This window comes from Garra rufa, chromosome 1 (genome assembly GCF_049309525.1).
Source record: "Garra rufa chromosome 1, GarRuf1.0, whole genome shotgun sequence".
Lineage (NCBI taxonomy): Eukaryota > Metazoa > Chordata > Actinopteri > Cypriniformes > Cyprinidae > Garra > Garra rufa.
The window spans coordinates 70805887-70817806 of NC_133361.1; positions in this window are offsets into that span (position 1 = coordinate 70805887).

Here is an 11920-nt window from a genome sequence, read left to right on the forward strand (position 1 = left end):
ACTGTATTTACTAATCTTCATTAACGTTAGTTAACGGAAATACAGTTGTTCATTGTTTGTTCATGTTAGTTCACGCTGCATTAACTAATGTCAACAAGATTTTAATAATGTATTAGTAAATGTTGAAATTAACATTAACAAAGATTAATAAATGCTGTATAAGTGCAGTTCATTATTAGTTCATGTTAACTAATGTGGTTAACTAATGTTAACTAATGAACCTTATTGTAAAGTGTTACCGTTATTTCTTTTATTTTGTATTCAAAATTGTTTATCCATACGCAAAGCTATAGCTTAAATTCTTGTTGAATATCTCTTTTCATCCCTGAGGCTTATCAATAACAAAAACAAATCCAATTTTTGATAAACGATGATGTGAATATTTTGATTATTCAGAGATATTTAATCATATTTCCCTGTGTATATAATTGCATACTATGATGTAAGCAAGCCTAATAGTTATGTTTTTACTTTTTCTCATTATGATTGTTCATTGTTAAAGATAAATACCATCTTACCCTGAGACTGTAATTGTAAGTTAGGTAGTATTAGTAATAAAAAGAAAATAAGCACAACAGGTGCTCAAACACCTCATAGCATCAGTAACACAACAACCCTACCTAGTACATCTTCCTCCATGTTTGCAATATCTGCACAAAGGAGACGTGGATCCGCTGCTTGAAGATCTTGTGTTTGGAGGTGTTTTTTGAGGATTTTTCACTCAAAAAATGTAAGTATTACTACTTAGAAATTAAGATTATAATACTGATCAATAATAATGATAAATGCTGACCTATAATTAATTATATTTTTTAGTGAAACAAGCATGTTTTTTTTCAATCAAGTAATTAATTAATGCATTATGTTAATGAAACTTATATTTTATTTACTGATAACAACATGGATATATGAGTAAAATAATAAAGTAACCATGAACATAAATAAAGACACATGGAACAAAGCTTTATTCAGACATATTGGTATTTTAGTCTTTCTCTAGATGCTCTCGCTGGCTCTTTGGTCTTGTTGGAAGTTGCCGGTATTGTAAAAATACCTACTTCCCCCCAGCTCGTTTATTCGCCCTTTAAATAAAACAGCTCGAGTCCGCGTCAAAGATTAAAGCCAATTTAATAGTAAAGTCAAAGAGTGCTGAGCTCAGGATTCCAGAACAGCCAATATCAAATCTGACATTCTGGGCAGTCCAGGAATGTCTCACAAAACTAAATGCAAGTATTTATATTCTTGATCTGCAGGTCTCTCCTCCTGATATCGTTCGACCATTCTCCTCCAATCAGGGCCTGTTATCGCCAACCGCTCCTGCACAGAAAAGAAAATACAGCCCCATCCCATTCTTCTTAGAGTGACCAAAAGTCTAGTCTAAAGTGACCTTCAAATTGCTACTACTTTTGCAGGGCTTCTTTTCTCCTACGTGCCTGTAAACAAAGGTTTCTCAGAAATGACATAAATGTAGAGAGTTCGCAACTACACGCACACATTTTACTAAACAGTTTGTTACACAGTGTCTTCTTTGTCTTTTTCATTAAGCACAGAACATTTCGTCTTCTCATAAGCACAGAACATCCAAAACACAAATTTAAAAGCATTTAGAAAAAGTATTTTCTACAATTCCCTCTCTTGATCTCTGAAAGAGATCACACTTCTTCATCCTCATCATCATATGCACCCTCATCTGTCAGCAAAGGCATCTGGTTCGGGGGAGGCTCTCTTTTCTCCTAACCAGGTTGCTCTCAACCTGCTTCCACCTGTTTCCATTCAAAGTTAAAGGCACAGCCATCCTCACCATAGGGCACAATCCTTCTGTTATTTCTGTTGGCCTAACTATCATCACACCTGTACCACATGCACAATACAGACCTGCTCTAGCCCATGACCCCACCATTTCCTGCCCCCTCTGGTGGATTACTGTGCACCATGACACTCTGAAGTTCCCTACTATTAGCTTACCGTTTCCAGAGGAAGTGAAATTGAAACAGGTAAAATTTCCCTCTCTTACCTTGTGTGCAGCCCCTACAGAAGTGATATTAGTTGTAACAGGATAGATTTTGCTCAGTTCAGAACAGTTCTGCCATTTTTGTCATGTTCAATATACAGTCCTAACCCCATTTGTCTTCAGGATGTAACGGAGCTGGTTCAGTATTAAGTTCAGGTCTAGCCGCAGCACAAGCCAGGCAACCACTCAGTTTCAATTCAGCTGCACTTCCATGTAACCAATCAATCCATAAATTTGTCTCTTTATACCCTGTTTCCATTGTAACTATATCATGAGGGGTGATATTTCTGTAATCAGTACTCCTAATCACTTTACCTAGTTTTGTGAGATCCCTGACCATCGGGACTGCAGTTGTGGTGTTTTCGCTCTCTACCAGTTTTCGTATAAGTCCTAATGGGTCCTTTCCTGACACATCTACTCCCAATGTTATAAATGTTTCCACCCTGTCTGGCCCATCAAATCTCGCACAAGGGGGTTGTTTTCTTTCAATTGGGTCCAAATGGGCACTCATATACAACAGAACCCTGCACTGTTGGTTTTGTTTTTTGGAACAGTACCCCACTCACACTAGCCCCTTGCTCACTGACATCCAAATGGAATGTTACAGAATAATCTAGGGTCTGCAGTTCAGCAGGTTTGGCCAAATCAGTTTTTAGTGTTATAGATTCCTGTTCTGCCTCAAAAGTCCATTTTAAGACACTCCTAGCATTTTTCATCCCTGCCTCTTTCTGAAATTCTTCCATATATACTTCATCTCCCTCCCTGTCATATTATACAGTGCAATGCAACGGATCAACCGGGGCTGACAGTGAAAATTTTGAGGACATCCATGAAGTCCATTCTTGTACAATTTTAGTAACGTCTGGCATGTCTGGTGCAGTTAGCAATAACCAATAAATATCTGCCCCTTTTTCCACCACCTTTTCTAGAACCCATTGTCCTGTGTCCCCTTGTACCAGCCCCCCTCCAGTGGAGCAATTATAAATTGTGCTATCTGGAAATCTTATATAGATCCCATCTGGACTACAAAAAAAAAAAAAAAAAAATCTTACCCCCAATTTCACTAAAATGTCTCTCCCCAACAAGGGTGATGGTGCACCTGTGGAGTAGAAGAATAAGCTTAGTTAGTGGCCACCTTTCTGACTCCCCAGAGAACCCTCGCACTCTCACTGTGTCAGATGAAAGTGTTTCTTCCTCCAGCGTGCCCCCTGTAACAGTGGAGAAAGTAGCCTCAGTGTCCACTAGGGCTGTTATAGGCTTATTATTTTCAGCACCTGTAGGTAGGGTTCAACCTTTGCCCCCCTGCTGGTTCTCTGTTGACCTCGTCAGTAAACTCTGCATCACCTGCCTGGTCCCAGACTGGGCATCGACCGGGCACCTGTTGGTTGGCAGGCCATGAGAGTGCATTTGGGACAGCTCCCCCTCTCCTTGGAGCCCCTCCTCCGAAGGGAGCCCGTCCCCCTGCAGGAGGTTGTCCCTTCCAGTGACTCAAGTCTCCACAAATGAAACAACCCCCCGATGGTGGAGCAGACAGACCCCTTCCCTTATCATTTTTCATATTCATACCCCTTTTTAATCCCCTGCCCCTGTTGGTGGGAGGCCAATCTGTGTATGGATCATAGGGATCATATTGTTGACTGACACCAGTCTGCCAATAGGGCTGTGGTGCTGCAAGCTGTAGAAACTGGGGTAGAGGAGCACTCTGGCTGGTTTGCTCTTGCACTTACATTTGCTGCACTTCCTTCCCTTTCTTCTTAGATTTGTCTTTTTCTGCTTCTATTTGTATCTTTAACAATTGAGTTTTCAGTTTGTCTATTTCTGTCTCTTCCTTTCCTGCTTTCTCTACAGCTCTATCAACATGATGTACAAAATGTCTCACCCACGTGTCACTGTCTCCCCCTGCCATTTCCGGACTGTTTTCTATGCTAGAAGCATCAGCTTGTGGGACCCCTTTTATTACAGCCTGTCTGTAAAATTCTTGACATAGTTTACTAGAATCAGGGTTTTCTCCAGTCTGCTCCTCCCACTCCCCCTCACATCTATGCAAATAGGCAGCTGCTGATTCACCAGCTTTTAGTTTGAATTTTATACTTTGGTAGGTTATTGCTGGAGTGAGGAACATCTGACCTAGGGCTTTACTCAGTCTATTTAAGTATCCATTTAATGGTTCTTCATTATCTGCATCATCCATCAAGGCTTCTCTCTCTATCTGCTCCATCTTAGTTCTAGTCATTATTGCTCCCAATAATGCTCTCATGTCACCCACTGCCAAAGTGACCCTGTGAGTTAACAATGCAACCTTATTTAGCCATTTCTGTCCTCCCCTGGGTAGTTCTGGTAACTTCAGCAAAACTGCGTTCATATCTGAGTGCCCCCAAGGTTTATATTCTTGTTGTTGTCCCACCTGCATTAAAGGGAACATCCCTGGTCCACCCCCTCCCACTATTCCCTCCCACTATTAGTGGTCTCCTAAAACCCATCTCTGCTCAGTACAATTATTTGTATGCCCCCGTCTGCGAATACACTTTCAATTATTTCCTTGACTTTTGTGTAGTCCAACCAGTCTAACCCGCTGCCTAGTTTTGGTATAGCCATTACCTGTACTTTGTTTTTCTTGCACAGCTCTTTGAGCTCTTCTAGGTTATCTCTTAAGTGTTTGTACGTGGGCAGGTCCCTGCACCACCACTTAGTAACTAAATGAAATATCTGTTTTTTTTTTTTTTCATGTGGTTAGAATGCACTGACCCGGGGTGCTAATATGTTTCTGCAACTGCTCTACCCCATATTTGTCTCTTATTTGCTTTGCTACACCTGCCCCTAGTGCATAGTCAGCGCTAATGCAATGTGCAATTGGAATGTCTTCGCTAATTTTTAGCATATCTCCCACCCTCTCTAGAACAGTAATTTTGTGTCCCTGTGTTGGCTTCTGAGGGTTAAGCTGATTCTTCTGCTGTGTCCTTTTCTGCTTCCTGTTCTCCCTCTCTTTGACCTGCTCGCAGGTCAACTCTGGTAGCCTGCAGCGACCTGGAAGGAGGATCACAATTCACACAAGATGACAAATGATACCAAGTTTTTCCCTTACCCGCCAGTCGAACACAATGTGAGGTCCTTGCAGTGACCTTCATGGGCTCTGACCATCTAGGAGACAGCCATTTACTTTGTATCAATTTCAGTCTTACCCACTGATTCTGGGGGCTCCAGTCACCTGCTGCCAGTCCTGTGAAAAGGTGGGGTTCTGGGGAGATAATATGTTAATAACCGCCCTTACTTTGTCATAGTAGTCCCCAGGTGGCAACAGGCCAGCTTCCTTACTGAAAGGGGCCCAAAGCCCACTAAATTGTCGCCCCTTTAACAGCACAAAAGGTGTTAAACCAGTTGTGCTATTAATAGTGCAACGTACAGACATCAAACCAGTTGAAATAACAGTAAGCCAATTCGTCCCTGTATCAGAACATATTTCAGCCAATTTTTGTTTGAAAGTCAAATTGATACGCTTTGTCATGTCTTTCTCTCCCCTGTGGCACATGCTGTCAGCTTCTGACAGTACCGAGACCGCCGTTGAAGCTGGCAGCACCAGTTTGCCATTTGGACCCTCCAAATTCCCTTCCCATCCCTCACTGCTCCCAAGTTTAACCAGGATATGCGTTCTTCAGGAGACGCAGTCAATTGTTGTAATTTTACATATCGGACAGTAATTTCGGGAGCTAAAGAAGTCAATTTGTCACTGGTTGTTGGAAGCATTTGACTGTCAGTATAACCAGCAGCCCCTTTAGCTGCTGCATCAGCTACAGCGTTACCCAACGCTACAAAGTCCCACCCCCCTGTGTGCTCCGCACACTTTTTGATAGCCAATTCATTTGGAAAATATATGGCCTGCAATAGCTCAGTGGCTGCTTGGGCATGTTTAATCTGCTACCCTGTTGACGTTACTAAACCACATCTTGCCCACCCTGGCAGCTCAGTAAGTGCTGCTGATACTGCATATGCTGAGTCATAATAAATGTTGACCCTCTGGCCTATTGCCATTTGTAGAGCACATATCAACGCCCGCAATTCAGCTCTTTGTGCTGAGGGGTGGTCAATCATGCCTTCACTTATGCTAGCCATGCGTGACCAACACCCTAATAATTCTTTTTGCCTTCCCTTAATCTCTTTTGGCTCTGTTTGGGCCATCCCTTGTGACTGTTTTTTTTTTTGTAATCAAGGGTTACAACATTCCCCATGTTATTATCTTTTAATTAAAACTAATGCTTATTAAAATAATTTACAAGGCTTAATTAAAAACATTAAACTGTTGCCTTTGCAACAAAATGAAATAAATCAGAAATTACTCAATATGTATTTTATTTAGTTATCTATTTATTTACTTATTTATTTATTGTTTGTTGTATTTATTTTAACTTACTTTAACATTAATTCATTGAAACCTGATACTGGTAAAGTATTTACTAATATTTATTCATGTTTCTTCTAATGGATCACACTTCTCACAGTCCTCTCTATGCCCTAATAGTCTACACACCCACCACCTAGGAACGTTCTTAACTCTTTTTCTACTAGTAGGAAATATCAGTTCTAACACCATCTGCTAATTAGGATCTCTCAATTCATACATTCACTTTCAAATTTTATTTTCTTTCATACAGTCCCTTTATCACAGGGCTCATCAATTTCCCCCTCCTCTCTGAGCCGTAAGAATGCTGCGTCCGTTCCTACCAGGTCACACTTAAGTGACGGTCCAGAGAAGGTGCGCAGCACTCCAACCTCCCAGATACGGAGTAGTTCACACTCACACACAGAGATCAGAGATCGTTCAGTACACAGACACTTTTACACGTTAATCACACCGGGATTTTACAGGATTTCTTATGAATTTTTATAAAATTACTTTAACCAAGCCTGGTCAAGTCAATCCTAACCTTGCCAGGATTTGACAACGACCTTTTAACCTTTTACAATATCCTTTTAAACTGATCTGATTCTTTTTGTATAAAATTACCTTTACATTGGTGTTCAATCCACTCTCAACCTTAAAATTTTGAATATTTCCAATTTCGCAGTACTTTTATGAAAAAGGTGACTGCTTACCTTGTTTTAGATGCTCTGCAGAGAGGATGGAGACTGGACCGTTCCCCAACGCCCGTCAGCGTCGTGGTGAATCGGTACCAGTTAATTCAAATGCTACAGTTCTCTTTATGTATTCTCTATCATATGTTAACTGTATCTACAATCACCTGATATAAACTACACACATACACACTTGTTTCACTTCACACAACGCATATGCCACATACACTTGATCTCAAATTTAGGAGGTTCTTAAGAAAATCAACCTTATTAGGCTTCGACCCCGCCGGGTTTTACGATGTTTCTTTCACCTTTCTACCAATATGTCAGGGAATCCTTAGGAAAACTTAACCTCGACGGGCATACCTTTACAAGTTTTCTGTCACACCCTAATTTATTTTATTGGACACCTTCAAAGTCAAAAGAAAATTCAACCTCGCCGGGAAACGTTTTTACGAATTTTCTGTTATGTCCTTTCTAATTTGTTGGAAATCCTTGGGAAAACTCAACCTCGTCAGGAAAACCTTATGTTTTAGGAGTTCTCTTTCATTTACTAATTTAATTCCTTTATTTGAGATCACTGGATATCCTTACCTTATTTTACTTTCTTACTCTTTGACTTTACCCAATTTTGTACAAAACGCAAAACTGATATTCACTTCCTATTCAACTCTTCAATTTAGTAGTAGCCAAACTGCAGTTTTTTATGAAAAAGGTAACTGCTTACCTGTTATTTATTTCTCTGCGCAGAGGAGTTGAAATGGAGATGTCCTTCAGTTTCGGATTCCTCGTCTCGGGCGAATCCGGGTGCCCCCCTCCAATTGTTGGAATTTGCCGGTATTGTAAAAATACCTACTTCCCCCCAGCTCGTTTATTCGCCCTTTAAATAACACAGCTCGAGTCCGCGTCAACGTTTAAAGCCAATTTAATAGTACAGTCAAAGAGTGCTGAGCTCAGGATTCCAGAACAGCCAATATCAAATCTGACATTCTGGGCAGTCCAGGAATGTCTCACAAAGCTAAAATATGCATTTATATTCTTGATTCTGCAGGCCTCTCCTCCTGATATCGTTCAACCATTCTCCTCCAATCAGGGCGTGTTCACCAACCGTTCCTGGACAGAAAAGAAAATACAGCCCCATCCCATTCTTCTTCTTAGAGTGACCAAAAGTCTAGTCTAAAGTGACCTTCAAATTGCTACTACTTTTGCAGGGCTTCTTTTCTCCTACGTGCCTGTAAACAAAGGTTTCTCAGAAATGACATAAATGTAGAGAGTTCGCAACTACACGCACACATTTTACTAACAGATTCTGTTACATAGTGTACACTTTGTCTTTTCATATGCACAGAACATTCTGTCTTCTCATAAGCACAGAACAACCAAAACACAAATTTAAAAGCATTGACAAAAAGTATTTTCTACAGGAGATGAAGATTTCATTTTTCAGCACGACCTGGCACCTGCTCACAGTGCCAAAACCACTGGTAAATGGTTTACTGACCATGGTATTACTGTGCTCAATTGGCCTGCCAACTCTCCTGACCTGAACCCCATAGAGAATCTGTGGGATATTGTGAAGAGAAAGTTGAGAGACGCAAGACCCAACACTCTGGATGAGCTTAAGGCCGCTATCGAAGCATCCTGGGCCTCCATAACACCTCAGCAGTGCCACAGGCTGATTGCCTCCATGCCACCCCGCTTTGAAGCAGTCATTTCTGCAAAAGGATTCCCGACCAAGTATTGAGTGCATAACTGAACATAATTATTTGAAGGTTGACTTTTTTTGTATTAAAACACTTTTGTTTTATTGGTTGGATAAAATATGCTTATTTTTTGAGATAGGAATTTTGGGCTTTCATGAGCTGTATGCCAAAATCATCAATATTAAAACAATAAAAGGCTTGAACTACTTCAGTTGTGTGTAATGAATCTAAAATATGTGAAAGTCTAATGTTTATCAGTACATTACAGAAAATATTGAACTTTATCACAATATGCTAATTTTTTGAGAAGGACCTGTACATTCATACTCAAATGTGTTTTTTTGAAAACAATTTATATTGAAAATCTCTTTTGTTTGTGAGCACAACTGCAGGTGGAGTTAGCACATAGCACGGGAATAAAAATCATCAGTGGACTTCAGCCCTGCAGGCCCAAACAGCCACTTCAACAGCAAGTGTTCTTTTAATGGCCCTTTTTTCACTGGAGGTTCTGATCCACAGCAATTGAATGAAAGGTAAACAGTTTTGAAGATCAGGTCAAATTGTTTGATATGTCAAATAAAGTATTTTAAAATGGCTAATTCTACTTCTCTTTCTTTGGTTTTACTGTCCAAAAGATACCAATAAAAATCTCTCTCAAAAGCATATATTTTTTAATCCTAATGTTAAGATGAACAAAACCTTTTGGAAATCTAAAACTAGTCAGAAGACTGTTGCATATCCACTGTACTGTATTCAAATGTTCATGTATTGTGTTGTCTTTTGCAGGAGGACAGAGCAAAACTGACCGTGGTACCAAGTGAAGGACTGCGCTTGACAAGAAAACCATGACAGCTTTATATAGTAAGTGAAATAAAAAATACAAGTATCGTACACGTTCTGCAAAAAGTAGTCTTCGTGCATCCCTACATATGAGATAAGTATTTGGTTTCGGACGCAGAGTTGTTGAAAGTAAAATTTACTACAAAAATACCAGCAAGAACTTCATTTGTTTTAAATCACAAAATAAGATATTTTAATGAAATCTGAGAGATTTCTGTCTCTCCACTGAAAGTCTACACAGCTACCACACTGATGTTGCAGAAAGTTTATAAAGATATAATAAAGCGAATTCATATTCATCAAGCAGTTTAGACCTAATTTTCAGAAGAGACTCAATCACTTTGTATTGTGAGCAGATTTAATTTACCTATAACATAAACTTTGTTCAGCAAACAAACAGAAGCTTAACCATACTTGCTTGATGTGCAAAACAAACTTAGTTTTTTATGGAAGCTCAAACATGATGTGTAATAGCAAGGAATGAACCCCATTGGTCCTCATACATCAAGCAAGCTTGCTTGAGCTTCTATTTGCCATTACTGATGTGTGCGTTGATTTGTTTCGATGTGGATATGTGATGGACCACCCCTTTAAAATATAGCTGTGATTTTTGTCTGTTACAGAGGCAGTGAACTGGTTTTCCAATGTGTTCAAGAAGGCTTTGGGGATTGGAGTGAATTCTAAGCTGGGGGAACTGAGACCCCAGTCAGCAAATTTCCTCTGGGCCGGATCTGGCCCATACCAACAGCTAAAGTGTGGCCCAGATAAGTTTAGGTTCCCCGGCCCAAAACTGGTCCACATCTTTTTACCCAGAACCGAACCAAAACAGTGCCATAACCCAACCTAAAATGAGCCAAATCATGAAAACAGATGTGGCTGATATATGGATCTTATGTGGTATTCTTATACGGCTGAGTTCTGTAAAGGGCAATGGCCCCTATGTGGACCACATGTGGCTGATAAATCAAAAGCCATAATTTAACCATATTTATGCCACACCTATTATTTATTTAAAATACCAATTACACAGTAAATCTTAAACACATATTAAACACAAAATTGATTCACAGACATTTTTAATATAATACAATTTTAATAACAGGAGTACAATACAGAACATAAAATGTGGTGTAAATGTCAAATGAGTAAATAAATGTACAAAAATGGACTTTAGTAAGTCTCACCAGCCTTTCTTTCACAATCTGTCAGGAAAAAGGAGAGAAAAAAGATTATTAGCATATCATAATTAGTATTAGATATTATTTGAATATTAAAACAAGCCATGACATGAGTGCGTGGTAAAGGTAATCCTGTTTTATTAGCATTTTTCGACGGTATTCAAACTAATTGAGATTACGTGAGACGAAAGATTTGTTAGTTTTTAAATCACGTTATAACTAGTAGAAAGGAGAAAGGATGATCGCATTCATGCGCTCTCCGCTTGTAACATTACTTACAGCGGTCTGTCACGTAACATCAAAGAGCGTCAAAAAGGCATTTATCGTTTAAATTTTCTGATATAATAGACATAATTTTAAAGATGAGACTTATCGAAAATAACAAAACCCAAATCTTATCATGATTTCTGGACAGCAGGTATGTATAGTGACGTTTTATTCACGCATATGAATTTCAGCACATGATCGTGGTCAAAACGAAACTGTGTTTGTTTGTACACATACCTAAGCACACAATTTTTTTCTGTAGGAATAAGCGTACCATTACATCCCTAGAAAACATTTAAAACACCAAAACTGCACTTACCTGAATAAGAGTGTGTCTAGGCAAAGGCTGTTGTAGACTCAGGAGCAGAGCGGGAAATAACGGACATATATTTTCAAATTTTCAGTAATCCACCAATAGGAATACAGGAAGAATGAATGAATGGGCTGACATTTGGACTACCACAAACCAGCCACACATGACTATAGCAGGTTATGTGTGTTTTTCCAAGTAAAAGCCAAATGTTAACCATAAGTTAACATATTTCAGGATGTGCCATAGCCTAGCCAAATATGGCTCTTGTCTGTGTACTGTCATATGGGCCATATACCTTAATACAAAAGTCACCCAAATGAAAATTCCCTCCAATTCTAAAGCCATGGCAAAACATATATGGTACAAGTTTGGCCCATATGTGCTCAGCCATGCCATACCTAGGCCAAACGTGACAGCTTTCAGCCACATTTGGCCCAAACGTTCTTGCTATCTGGGACTGCTTGAAAGCTGTACATATTTTAGACATCAAATAAAGAGTTTCTTAAAAAAATGTTAGATGTGAATGTATTTTTTTGGACTG